This window comes from Stegostoma tigrinum, chromosome 5, assembly GCF_030684315.1.
Source record: "Stegostoma tigrinum isolate sSteTig4 chromosome 5, sSteTig4.hap1, whole genome shotgun sequence".
NCBI lineage: Eukaryota > Metazoa > Chordata > Chondrichthyes > Orectolobiformes > Stegostomatidae > Stegostoma > Stegostoma tigrinum.
This window is the reverse complement of record NC_081358.1, coordinates 100855914-100869198: the sequence shown is the minus strand read 5'-3', so window position 1 is coordinate 100869198 and position 13285 is coordinate 100855914.

Below are 13285 nucleotides of genomic sequence, written 5' to 3'. Positions count from 1 at the left end.
GTTGAAGGATTCCCAGGACTTTGACCCAGTGACAGTAAAATGGGAGTAATATGCCTGGATGGTGAGTGGCTTGAAAAGAAACTTGTACATGGTGGCATTCCCATTTTCATGTTGCCTTTGACATTCCAGATGACAGTGGTTATGGGGTTGGAAGGTGCTGAAGATCCTTAGTGAATTTCTGCAATGGGTCTTGTCAATAGTACATTCTGCTGCTACTCAGTATTGGTGGTGGAAAGACTGAATACTTGTGGATTTGATGCAAATCAAAGTGGGCTGCTTTATCCTGGATGGTGTCAAGCCTCTTGAGTGTAGCTGAAGCTGCACGCATCCAGCAAATGGAGAGTATTCTATCGCACTCCCTAATTTGTGCCTTGTGAATGGTAGACAGGTTTTAGAGAGACAGGAGGTAAACTACTCCCTTCAGGATTCCTAGCCTCTGACTTGTTTCTTTATAGGACTAGTACAGTCCAACTTCAAGTAAATTGTAATCTACAGGATGTTGCGAGTGGGGAATGTAGATATGGTGACACCATTAATGTCAAGATGAGTTGTTTACATTCTGCCATGTCGGAGGTGGCCATTGCCCGGAACTTGTGTAGAGCACACGTTCTTTGCCATTAAACAATCCAAGTCTAGATGTTGCCTAGTTCCGACTTCATACGGGGTTGAATTGCTTCAGGATCTGAGGAGTCACAAATGTTGCAATGATGAGCATTGTGCAATCGTCAGTGAATTTCTTCACCCCTACACTTAAGATGGCAGAGAGATGAGCAAAAGTGAAGCAGCTGAGGATGGTTAGGCCAAGGACAATATCTGAGGAATTCCTGCAGAAATGTCCTGGAGGTAGAATCATTTAACAGTCTGGTTGCATTTGCTCAACTTGGGTAACAGTTCGTATGGTAGTGTCATATCTAATGCTGTCACCAAATTTCTGGCCTGTGCTGCTGCCACTTTTCCAATCTCCAGGAATTACTCCTCCAGTGTGGTCTGGTTTGCCATGTGAACAGCATCCCTAAATATCCTGGGTTCCCTATCTTTCCTTGGTTCTTTTCTCCAGCAATGGAAAAACACAGATTTAGGGGTTTGACAAGTTATCTGATTGGTGAAGATAGAGAGTGAGCACTTTAGGAAGGTGACAGGGTGGAGAATGTAAATTTGAGTTTATTTACTAAGTAAGTTATCTATTGTGTTGGATATCAGGAGGAGATTGGAGTGAAAGGAAGATTTGAGACGGCAGAGTGTGTTGGACAGAGGAGAGCCATGCAGGACAATGCTAGTGAGAAGAGAGAGTAATGGCAGCCAGTTGACAGTTGCAGGGCACTCACCTTTCTCTATCTCATGACAGTATTGAACATTTTACAGCACAGGAGCAAAGTCTTTGCTGCTGTCCTTCTGTGCCATACTGGGGTTTGGGGGTACAGAAAACCCTTCAAACTCAGAAGACAATAGGAACAGATAAGCCTGCAGCCAATTCCAGGTGTTTCATCTCAAGATCCTGAATGCAGCGTCAAAAGAAATCCAGTGACCTCAGGTGCTACTCAATGTCAGTGAATCCAGCTTGAAGTGCAAAATGCTTCCAACTTTTCCAACATTGCAACAGAGTCTATACTTCAAAAGGTATGTCATTGGCTGTAATCCATTTTGAGGTGATAGTTACTTTTTAAAAGTGACATACAGATGCAATCAGAGATAATGGGAACTGCAGATGCTGGAGATTCCAAGATAATAAAATGTGAGGCTGGATGAACACAGCAGGCCAAGCAGCATCTCAGGAGCACCTGCTCCTGCACCTGCTCAGGAGCAGTGCTCCTGAGATGCTGCTTGGCCTGCTGTGTTCATCCAGCCTCACATTTTATTATACAGATGCAATCCTCTTGTTTTGACTACACCATTAGTGTCACCTGCTACTTAGTACAGACCAGCTCCATCATCATTCTCATCTTCGCAAATTTATAATTAAACAAAAATGTAACGCACTTGGCCTCATATGTTCACACTTTATACCATTGAAGCCAATGTCATGGATTTATCGACTGCAGCTACAGCACCCTAACACCTTGCATCACAATCTCTAAGACACTGACACCTCTCTTGCAAAATAAAGTGGTGCGTAACTAACAGTTTTTCCTCATTTGTTAAATCTGGGTGTTTCTGGCTGGGCCAACAGCCCATGATCATCCTTAGTTGCCCTCAAGAAGGTGATGGTGAGTTGTCTCCTTAAACCTCTGTAGTCCAGTTACTCTTGGTGATGCCTTAGGAAAGGAGTTTCGGGATTTTGATGCAGTAATACTGAAGGAATGGCAATATATTTCCAAGCTTGGATGATAAGAAGCTTGCAGGGGAACTTGTAGGTGTGGGTGTTCCATGCTATCCTTATCCTTCCAAATAGTACTGATATGGGTTTCAGTGGTGCAGTCTAAGGAGCCTTCTGTAGTGCATCTTAGCGGTGATACTCACTGCTGCTACTGAGAATTAGTGGTGAAGGGACTGGATTTTTGTAGATTTCATGCCAATCAAGTGGACAGCTTTATTAGATGGTGTCAAGCTTCTCAAGTATTGATAACACTGCACTGATCCAAGAAAATGGAGATTATTCTATCACACTCCTGACTTCTTTTTAAATGGTGCACTAAAGGATTCTGGACCTCTCACCTGCCCTTGCAGCCACTGTGTACTTATATAGCGTGTCTAGTTCATTTCTGGTCAATGGTAACTGGCAGGATGTTGACAGTAGGGGATTTAGCAATGGTAATGCCATTGAGTGTCAGCAGGGAATGGCTAGATTGTCTTTTGTTGGAGAGGGATTCATTGCCTGGCACTTATGCACAAAATGTGACTTAACACTTGTAACAGCACTTCACAGGTAGTAGGGGCAGTTTGCGTGTTCTTATCCCTGTGAAGGCAGTGCTTGACTTTGCTGGTGTGGTTGTGACTGGGGCTATGGGCAATGTCAGGCTGAAAGTATCAAAGGTTACAGCTTCTTTTTTTCCATTAAAATTATTTTATACATCCAATCTTTCTCTGAATCACACAACCTCTCTTGATTACTAAGTGTTATCTTGCTTCCTCTCAACCTTGCAAGCATAACCTTGTCTTTGTGTCTTTCTCATTTCTGGCACCCCAAAACTGCCACCCACCCAGACAGTATTGCAAGAGTGCAAAGAAAGAATGTTACAGCACAGGAGCAGGCCCTTTGGCACTCCAAGCGTATGCCAATTCAGATCTTCTATCTAAACCTGTCACCTATTTTCCAAGGATCTGTATCCCTCTGCTCTTTGCCCATTCATGTATCTGTCTAGGTACATCTTAAATGACACTATCGTGCCCATCTCTACCACCTCCGCTGGCAACGTGTTCCAGGCACCCACCACCCTCTGCGTAAAGAACTTTCCACGCATATCTCCATTAAACGTTTTCCCTCTCACCTTGAAATTGTGACCCCTAGAAATTGAGTCCCCCCACTCTGGGAAAAAGCTTCTTGCTATCCACCTTGTCTATACCTGTCATGATTTTGTAGACCTCAATCAGGTCCCCCCACAACCTCTGTCTTTCTAATGAAAATAATCCTAATCTACTCAAACTCTCTTCATAGCTAGCACCCTCCATACCAGGCAACATCCTGGTGAGCCTCCTCTGCACCCTCTCCAAAGCATCCACATCCTTTTGGTAATATGGCGACCAGAACTGTACACAGTATTCCAAATGTGGTCGAACCGAAATCCAATACAACTGTAAAATGACCTGCCAATTCTTGTACTCAATGCCCCGTCCAATGAATGAAAGCATGCCATATGCCTTTTTGACCACTCCATTGACTTGCGTTGCTACCTTCAGGGTACAATGGTACAAAGGAACAAAGAACAGAAAGGTGATGCTGAAACAGTAGTCACTCAGAGTGGCATTTTGCTGAGATCTGAGTAGTCTGGGCTATGGCACAATTTATGTTAGAATCAGGTGAAAAGTTCAGTGATGCCTATGAAAGTGTAGAAGCTGTGAATGTTTTTCACTTAGCTATGTAATCTAGAACTCTGAATGGCAGACACAAAATAATGATTCTGCTGATTGTAATGAAGAGAAATTTCTTCAGTCAAAGGTTTGTAAATCTTTAGTATTGTCTGCTTCAGAGAGTCATGAATGCCTTGTCATTGAGTATATTGAAGACAGAGATCAATTTTGGAGAACTACAGGAATTAAAGGATATGGCAAGAGTGCAGGATGTTAGTTTGAAGTAGGAGATGAGCTGTCCTCTTGCTGAATGGCATAGTAGGCTCGAGGCCAAATGGACTGTTCCTGCTCATTTTCTAATGTTTTTATGTAAAACAGGAACATTCACTTTGACAAAAAAAAGCCACACTGGACTTCTATTCCCCCTTTTAAACAAATTAGATTGTAATTTAGCCAATTGAATTCTTCCTTTATTAATATGCTTAATCTATCACTAACTGATGTATTGTTAAACTCTTAATGGCTGAACGATGTTAACTACACCAGCAGAAGTGTTAAAAGGCTCATTATCAGCTCCATTCGGCTCGCCTGTGCTTGGGGAACAATCCACTTGCAATGCTGCAAGCTTCACATGCCAGCACAGATAAAATCTACGAGTTCTCAAAGGAGATCCTGACATGGGAAAATTAATTGCCTTTCTCTTTACATCCAGATGAGCTTCTCTCCCAGCACAAACAAGGCAGGGCCACAAGGGACCCCAACTAAGATGAGAACTTGATATGATTTAGAAACGCCTCTCCACTTAAACAGAAAGAAATCACACCGATGGCTGGGAACGTGCCAATTATTTCTCTAAGATTTAATTATAAGAGGAGACTTTCTTTTGAATTTCTCTTATTTTCTTCCTTCTCCTTGCTTTCAATCAGTAGCTTTCTTCCAACAGTGAACTGACATTGTTCTTTTTGAGCTCCATAATCTTGTTCTACAGAAGTTGTGTCCTCTCCTGCTCATATGTACCCTTTGTTAGTCCTCGACCTCTAGAATCTATAATCCAAAAAATGTTTTTGCCACTACAGAAACCACCTCCACAGTTTCAATGCTTTCCTGTTTTCCTTTATCATTGCTCTTTGTAGAATCTTACTGTCTGCAAATTGCCTGGCAGTGTTTCAACTTTTAGCAACCACGCTTACAATCAAGGCAGGCACTCCAATGCAGTGGCAAGGAGTACTGTACTGTCAGTGGTGATATCTTTCAGGTGAGGCTTTAAATCATGGTCTCTCCTACCTGATCTGGTGTCGGTGAATAGATTACTCTATTTTGGAGAAGCGTAGGGAAGTTATTCCTGGTTTGCCTGTCAATATTTATACCTCAATCAACGCTGCAAACAAAAAATCTGTTCTTTATCACATTGTTGCTCGTGGGAACATGCTGTGCTCTGTTTGACTGATGGATTCCCTACATTACAACAGCAACTACTCTTCACAAAGTATTTCACCAGCTGTAAAGTATTTTGAGGCATCCAGCAGTCGTAAAAAACATAACGTAATACAAGCCTAGATCGAGTTGTCTCTTAAAAATAAATGGTCATCCATTTAAGAAGGAAATAAAGTGTAACTTTTTCCCACATAGGGTTGTGAGTCTTTGAAACTCTTTCCTGACATAGTGATGGACGCAGCATTCGTGAATATTTTGAAGGCAGAGGTGAATAGATACTTGGCAAGAATTGATCCTTTCAGAGTTGACAGGAATGTGGAGTAATCAGATCAGGCATGATCTTATTGAATGATAAAGCAAGCTTGAGGAGCTGAGTGAACTACTCCTATTCCTAACATTTATGTTCCTATATTTTGTGTGCTTCTTTGGTCAGCACATAACTTTTATTCTGTTCCCTTTTCAGCAATTACTGCCTTACCTGAGATGTATTTTCAGCATTATTTGTTTTTATTTCCTACATCTGCAGCATTTTGATTTTGTGCAATTATGGGAATGTTGTAAGTGGTTTGACACCTCTGATAAAGATCAAGAGGGAGGCATTTGGTCAGAACATGCTACATGTTTGAACAGCAACATCGCACATGGTAATTTCCAGGCATATGCTCTTGGCTTCTAATGAAATAGGTTTGTCAAACTATTCATTTTTAATGTTATCCTTGGTACATTTCAATAAAACGTATTGTCAGTTTAATTAATCACAAGGTAAACTCTCTTTTGCTGATTATAAAGTCAAGCAGCTGGTGAATTTTTCATTACCATGGTCCGTCACGCAGGCAATTCTAGGCCTCTGGAATTTTCATTGGTCACAGCGGCAGCAAGGTGACAGCTGGTGTATCTGATTAATTAATAGATCAGGACATTAAGCAAATCTCCAGCGAGTGAGATCTATTTGCAAACTGTAGGCAGCAATCTGCACTGGGAATGGTCGCTTTTAAAACAAACAGGCAGTGGGGGAGGTGTGGGGGCAGAGAGAATGTTCCGAATTAGTGAGACAACTGTGTCAGATACTATTACAGCAAAGGGAGGAAGGGGGTTAATGTTTCAGGTCACTGACCTTTCATCAGAGCCTCTGAATAAAGATTGTTAGACCTGATATGTTAACCCCTACTTTGCTCTCCTCGGAAGCTATCTGACCTGTTTTGCTTTCCATATTTCCAGCAACTTCAGAATGTTTTTCTTGCATCAATGTTATATAATATTCCAGCATTTTTCTAAAGTGAAGAGCCTTCTCACTGTCACACTGACAAAACCTTATGTCACTTTACTTGATAGCTTTCCTGATATTCTCTAATCAACCCCTTCAGAGATGCCATCACATATATCTGGAACAGACAGGACTTGAGCCCAGGTCACCTGGCTTAAAGGTAAGGACATTATCACTTCACCACAAGTCTCCTTGATAACATTTTTATGAAACAGCTAGTAATTTAGCAGGTTATTGAACCCATTAATTTCTTCACCCCTTTGTTCAACTTTGTTGAAGTTCCAGGTTACCATTCAGTTTCCATCTTCAGTGAGTTGTTTATCTTTAGTCACCTGCTTCAAATTTCTCTTCCTTTAATGATCGATCTTTCATTTAATCAAGTAAAGGAGGCACTTAAACACATGAGTGAGTGAAGGAAAAATGGATTCTTCTGGTATCAAAGTAATAGTTGCTACACTAAAAATGAAACCAAACCCTTCAGAACAGGCACATCAAGCTCAGCCATTGTCTGAATTCAGTTTACTGATCTCAGATGGGTGGCAGTTAGTTAAGTTGTAATTGGGCTCAGATTCCCAGAATAGAGGAGGAGCTAAACCCTGTCAGAAAATTTGCCACCATCCAAAGATTCCCTGTTTAAAAAAAAGGGACTTGTGCTGATTGCAGCCTGTTAATACCATATATTCCGTTATCAGTCCAGCAATGACAGGCCAGTTCTGTGATGAGAAAACTTCTTAAAACAGGTTTTCGGGATAGAATTGACAGTCACATGGAAAAATGCAGTTAATTAGGCAAATCTGAAGGTTTTTGAAGAGGTAACAGATAGAGTTGATGAAGGAAAAAGCACATGTGATGTGGTATACATGAACATCCAAAGGCATTCAATAAGTTGCCATCAGCATCTACAGTATTTTGTTTTTATATCATAAGCCTAAGGCTCAACATTGGCCTGACTTCCTATACAGCTCAGGCTATCAGAGAGCCTGATTGTCACAGCCTCCTGAAGCTGATGAGCACGCATGAGTGCTTTCACTTGCACTGGTAGAGGGTTCAAGGAGTAATATGTCACTGCACTTGCTCAGATCCCTTTTCTCTGCTCAAAGGAAGCGGCTCTCTGTTCGTGTTTGACCTGCATGCAAGAAATAAAGATAAAGGGATTTTTATCTTTCCTCCTGAATCAGAACAGTGTATGTACAAAGAAGAACACTAGAATGTATAAGGCTTCTTCGTGCCTGGTCATGAGTCTATTCAGTGTCTTGGGAGTACACTCCTGCCTTATCATTGTGTTATACTGTTAGCTCAAACACCTCCTCTTCATTGACATCAGGGTCTGTAGAAATGAGACCCAGCTTCTGGTCCAGGCCCTTTCTTTGCCATTAAAGGCTCTCTCTTCCGATATGAGCAAGGAAGAGGAATGTCAAAAGCAGGCACAATGCCACTGAAGCTGGTAGCCCCTCTGTTGATTATAGTAACTCTTGAATGGGACAACTCTCAGCGACCTTGAAGGCTGTCACTAAGAGACTAAAGCCTCTTAACAAACCCATTTCCATTCCTTCCACAGGAGATGCTATAGCCTCACCCTGTCACGACTATCATGGTAATCTTTTTCTCCTCAGCAGCCACACCTTCACCCTTCACCATTTGTGAACTCACAAGGCAACTGAAAAGTGCAACCATCACTCACTTACCCGTCCGACCATTGAGTCTTCTCCTGCTGCCATTAATTGGCAAGTCAGTGCAAAATTTCAGTGAGATCAGAGATTAAATTGGGAACATCAATGCCATTCATTTTTAACATTGCCTAGAATTGGTCAGAATACTCCAGTTGACACTAAACTAGAGTTTTATTAGGTTTGCTATAATATCCTTGCTTTTAATTCAAAGTCACTATCTATAAAGCCTAGGCGACCCTATATGCCTTATTAGTCATGTTCAATGAATTGCGCGCCTGCAATTGTTCTCATCTGTTCCCATTTACCCACTTAGAATTGTTCTCATCTGATTTTGCTTCTTTTCATTCTTCTCAACAAATTAAAGTATCATTTCAATGCAGTAAACTGCATCTGCCATGCGCTTATGTGCTATTAGCTTGCCCATGACCTCTTGAACTCTAGCACCATCCTTCTCAAGTTTTACAATACTTGCAAGCTTTGTGTCATTTGCAGGTTTTGGAGTTGTGCACCCAAGAATCTGTCACTGATGCAAATCAAAGAAAACAGTAGCAGTGCTTAGCCCTGGAAAGGCCTACACTGTAGCTTGGTCCGGTTTCAAAAAGCATCTATTCACCACTATTCATTATTAGCTGTCACTCAGTAGGTCAGCTGACTAAAGTGATTTGGCAGCATGGGGTGAAAAACAGTTTATCGTAGATGCAGTGGATGAGATTTAAAGGGATATTTCAAAATACACAGAATATTACACGATGAAGAAAATTTCCAATGAATGAACCCATTGTTAAATAGAAAGGTTAAAGGTAGTGTCAAACTTAAAGAAAAAAATAATATTGTGCAAATACAGGTGGCAGATCAGAAAACTGAACAGTATATTAAAATAAGTAAAAATGATTAAAAATTTAATAAGGAGGGGGAAATTAGCATATAAGAGAAAGATAGCCAGAAGTAAAATAAAGTAGTAAGAGTTTATATGAACTTTTTAGAAAGTAAGAAGTTACTAAAGTGAGCATTGGTCCAATGGAAAGTAAGTCTGGAGATTAACAAAACAAGTTATTTTGAACAGGTATTGTGCATCAAACTTAACTCTGGAGGTGACAAGTAGCAGCCCAGAAGCAGCTATTAATCAGAAAATGGAAAGGAGAGAGGAACTGAGGCAAATTACAGTCACCAGAAAATTGTCATGACTGAGCTGCAAGCTGATAACTGCCTGCTCCTAGAATAGTATGCAGATACAGCAAGTAATTAGAAAAGCCAATAGAATGATTTAATTTAACACTAGGGGGATGAATATAAAATTCCTGCTGCAATGATAAAAGGGGACTGGTGAGACCACAACTGGACTATTTTGTGCAACATTGATTTATGGTTACAATCAGATCAGCCATGCTTCTCTTTGTCTCTGTGTTCATTTGCTCAGTCAGTTTTGTATCTGTGCTGCCACTATCCTTTTCATACAACTTTGCTGACAAAGCTGCTATTTGTAAGTGGCTTTTGGAAGTTGGAAACACTACATCAACTGTATTATCTTCCAATAAATTTCATTAAAAACAAGTTGCCTTTAAGAAATCCAATCTGGCTTTTCTTATTAATTCACATTTGTACACATACTTATTTATGTTGTTCTGGGTTATCTTTTTTAAAGCTCGCTCATCAACTGTAGTTAAACTAATGGGCCTGTGATCTCTGGGTTTATCCTTACATCCTTACCAAACAGGTTTGTAACATTTGCAATTTTCCAATCTAGTGTGCCATCCTTGTACCTAAGAAGGAATAGTAGATTATGATTAGTACTTCCCATAATTTCTTCCTATCTTTTTAACTATTCCCCTTTCAGAATTGGCTGTATATGCCCATGTTTTGGCTACCATCATTAATAATGCATCCTGCCTCCATGATACAAGACCTGAGCAACTGTGCACTCAACAGAGTTGGCAGTATTTAATAGTGCGAGGACCTTGGTTCACATCTTGAGCACTATATTTAAACCCCATCTATGCACCATTTCAAAGACTACAAATCAGGAACTGCTCTTAGTTTGCTGCTGTACAATTCTAAACATCATGGCTCTGTTGAGGGGAGTGGTATCCTCTTTCTCCTGGTCCGGCTCACCGGTCTATAGTTCCCTGGTCTTTCCTTACCACCTCTCTTACATAATGGCACCGCATTAGCCATACTCCAGTCCTCCAGCACCTCACCGGTGGCTATCAATGAAACAAATATTTCACCAAGGGGCCCAGCAATCGCTTCATTACATTCTCACAAAGTTCCGATTATACATACGATCAGGTCCGGGGATTTATCCACCTTTATGCATTTTAAGACATCCGGCACCTCCTCTCCTGTAATGTGAACACTTTTCAAGATACCATTATGTATTTCCCCAAGTTCTCTAGCTTCCAGATCTTTCTCGAAAGTAAATACTGACATGAAATACTCGATTAGTATCTCACCCATTTCCTGTAGTTCCATGTACAGATAACCTTGTTGATCTTTGTCAAGAAACTATGTGGGGAATAATGACTTCATAACAAAGTGATAGTTTACCAGTCACAATAAATATAAATAAAATTTGTACATAGTCCTTGGTAAAGTTGGACATGTGGATAAGTATAACATTATCCAATCTGTGGTACAGAAGTGCAGAGTATTTCTTAAATAGCGAGAGCGTAGAAAGTTTGATGACCAAAGGGACTTAATTTCCTGGTTCATAAGTAACTGAAAGCTAGCATGCAGGTGCAGCAAGCAATTCAGAAGTATTTAGTATGTTAGCCATTATCTTTAGAGAATGTCAGAACAGGAGCAATCGTGTCTTCCTTTAATTGTATTGAACACCGGTGAGACAGCCCCTGGAATATTGTTCGCAGTTCCTGTTTCCTTCCCTATGGAAAGAAATACTTGCCACAGAGTGACTGCAGCGGCATTCACCAGACTGAATCTTCTGATGGTGGGAGTGTCCTATAAAGAGATGCGAAGGAGACTGGGCCTGTTTTCTCTGAAAAGAAAGCAAAATGCTATGGAAATCTAAAGCAAACACAAAGAATGCTGGAGAAACCCAGCAGGTCTGGCTGCATCTGTAGAGAGAGAAAAACAGAGTTAATATTTCAAGTCAGGTATCATTCTTCTTCAGAATATTCTCCAGCATTCCGAGTGTTCATTTCTGAATTGTTTGGAGCTTGGAAGAGTGAGAGGCAATCTGATAGAAACTTGCAAAATCCTTAAAGAAATAGACAGAGTAGATGTAAAAGGGATGTGTTTCCTGAACTTAAGGTCGAGAACCAGAGGGCACAGACTCAGACCAATTAGAACTGAGTTGAAGAGAAGCTTCTTCACTCAGAGGGTGGTGAACCTTTAGAATTCTCTATCCTAGAGCTTTGTGGAAGCTCAATAATTAAGTAAGTTCAGGGCTAAGGTTGACAGATTTCTGGTACTAATGATAAAAAGGAAGATGGGGCTAACATAGGAATATGGCATCAAGGAAGATCAGCCACGATCTTGAATGGCAGATCAAACTCAAGGGGCTGGTTGGTCTATTCCTACTCCTATCCTCCTACGGGCATCAACAGCCTTCAGGTGTAGAGAATTCCAAAGAATCACAACCATCTGAGTAAAGAAACAAATCTCTTTGTCTCACTCCTCAGTGGCTTCCCCGTTATGGTGAAATTGTCCCTGGACCTAGACTCTCTAACTTTACAGCATCTTCCCTGTCTCTCTCCTTGTGTATATTGTAGATTTCAATGAGATCATCTCTCATCCTTTGAAATTTTAGAGATTAAAGGCCCAGACTTTCTGATTTGTCTTCATAGGACAATCCACCATCTCAGTAACAAACCTGGATCCTTATTACACTCTTCTCAAAGGCAATAACATCCTTTCTAAGGCAAAGAGGCCAACACTGTGCACAGCATCCAGAAGCAACCTGACCAAAGTTTTATACAATTTAAGGAACACATCATTCCTCCTGCTGTTCAATCCTCTTGCAATAGCGGCTAACATTCCATTAGCCTTTCAAATTGCCTGCTGTGTCTGCATGTTAATGATGAGGACACTTTGTACATTTACACCAAATCTTACTCAAAGGCTACCTCTTGACTGCTACCTCTGGTTGAGATACCACCATCAGCATGCAGGTCATGCAATTCATTTGTCATGACTACACAGAAGGAGGCCAATCAGCCCACTGAGAGCATTCCAGCTTCCACATTTCTCTGCTCTACTTCTGCAGCCCACAGCCTTATTTTCCTCAAATGCCTATCCAATTTCCTGCCAAAGTCATTGAAAATCTCTGCTTCAGCCACCTTCATAGACCACAGGTTCCAAGACATTACATGGTGCCACTTTAAAAAAAGTCCTACCTAACATCCGCTCTGAAATTCTTAACCAAAGCTTTAAACTCATGTCTCTTGGTCCTTGTACAAGTAGATAACGAAAAGAACTTTTTGTTGCCTACTTATATAAACACAGAATTTTCCTTCACTCGAAGGAGCTCACCAACTCCTCCAACTTAATTTTGTAGCTAAAATTCTTCATCCCTGAGTCATTCTGGTAAATAGCCTGTGCATCATCCAGAGACCCTCACCTCCTTTCTAATATGGTGACCAAAACTGTATAAGAGTGTGTCGCCTTTTTGGAGTATTATAAAGGGTCAGTATAACTTCTCTGATTTTTGTACCCAATACCTCTATTTTGAAGCTCAACATCACATATGCTTTGTTAATTACTCACTCAATATATCCATATCACCTGCAAAGATCTATGCACAGTCACTCTGTCAGCACTGCCTTCTCTCAGAATTCATGACCTCATACCTCATATTACGTTCTGTCTGGCACATGTCTGCTATCCATATCCTATTGCAATCATTTGTTTTCATCTTCACTGGGCACCACACCTCCAAGTTCAGTATTGACAAATTTTGAAATTTTATTCTGTTTCCCGGTATCCATGTCCTGCAGATAGTTTTTTTTAAACGTTT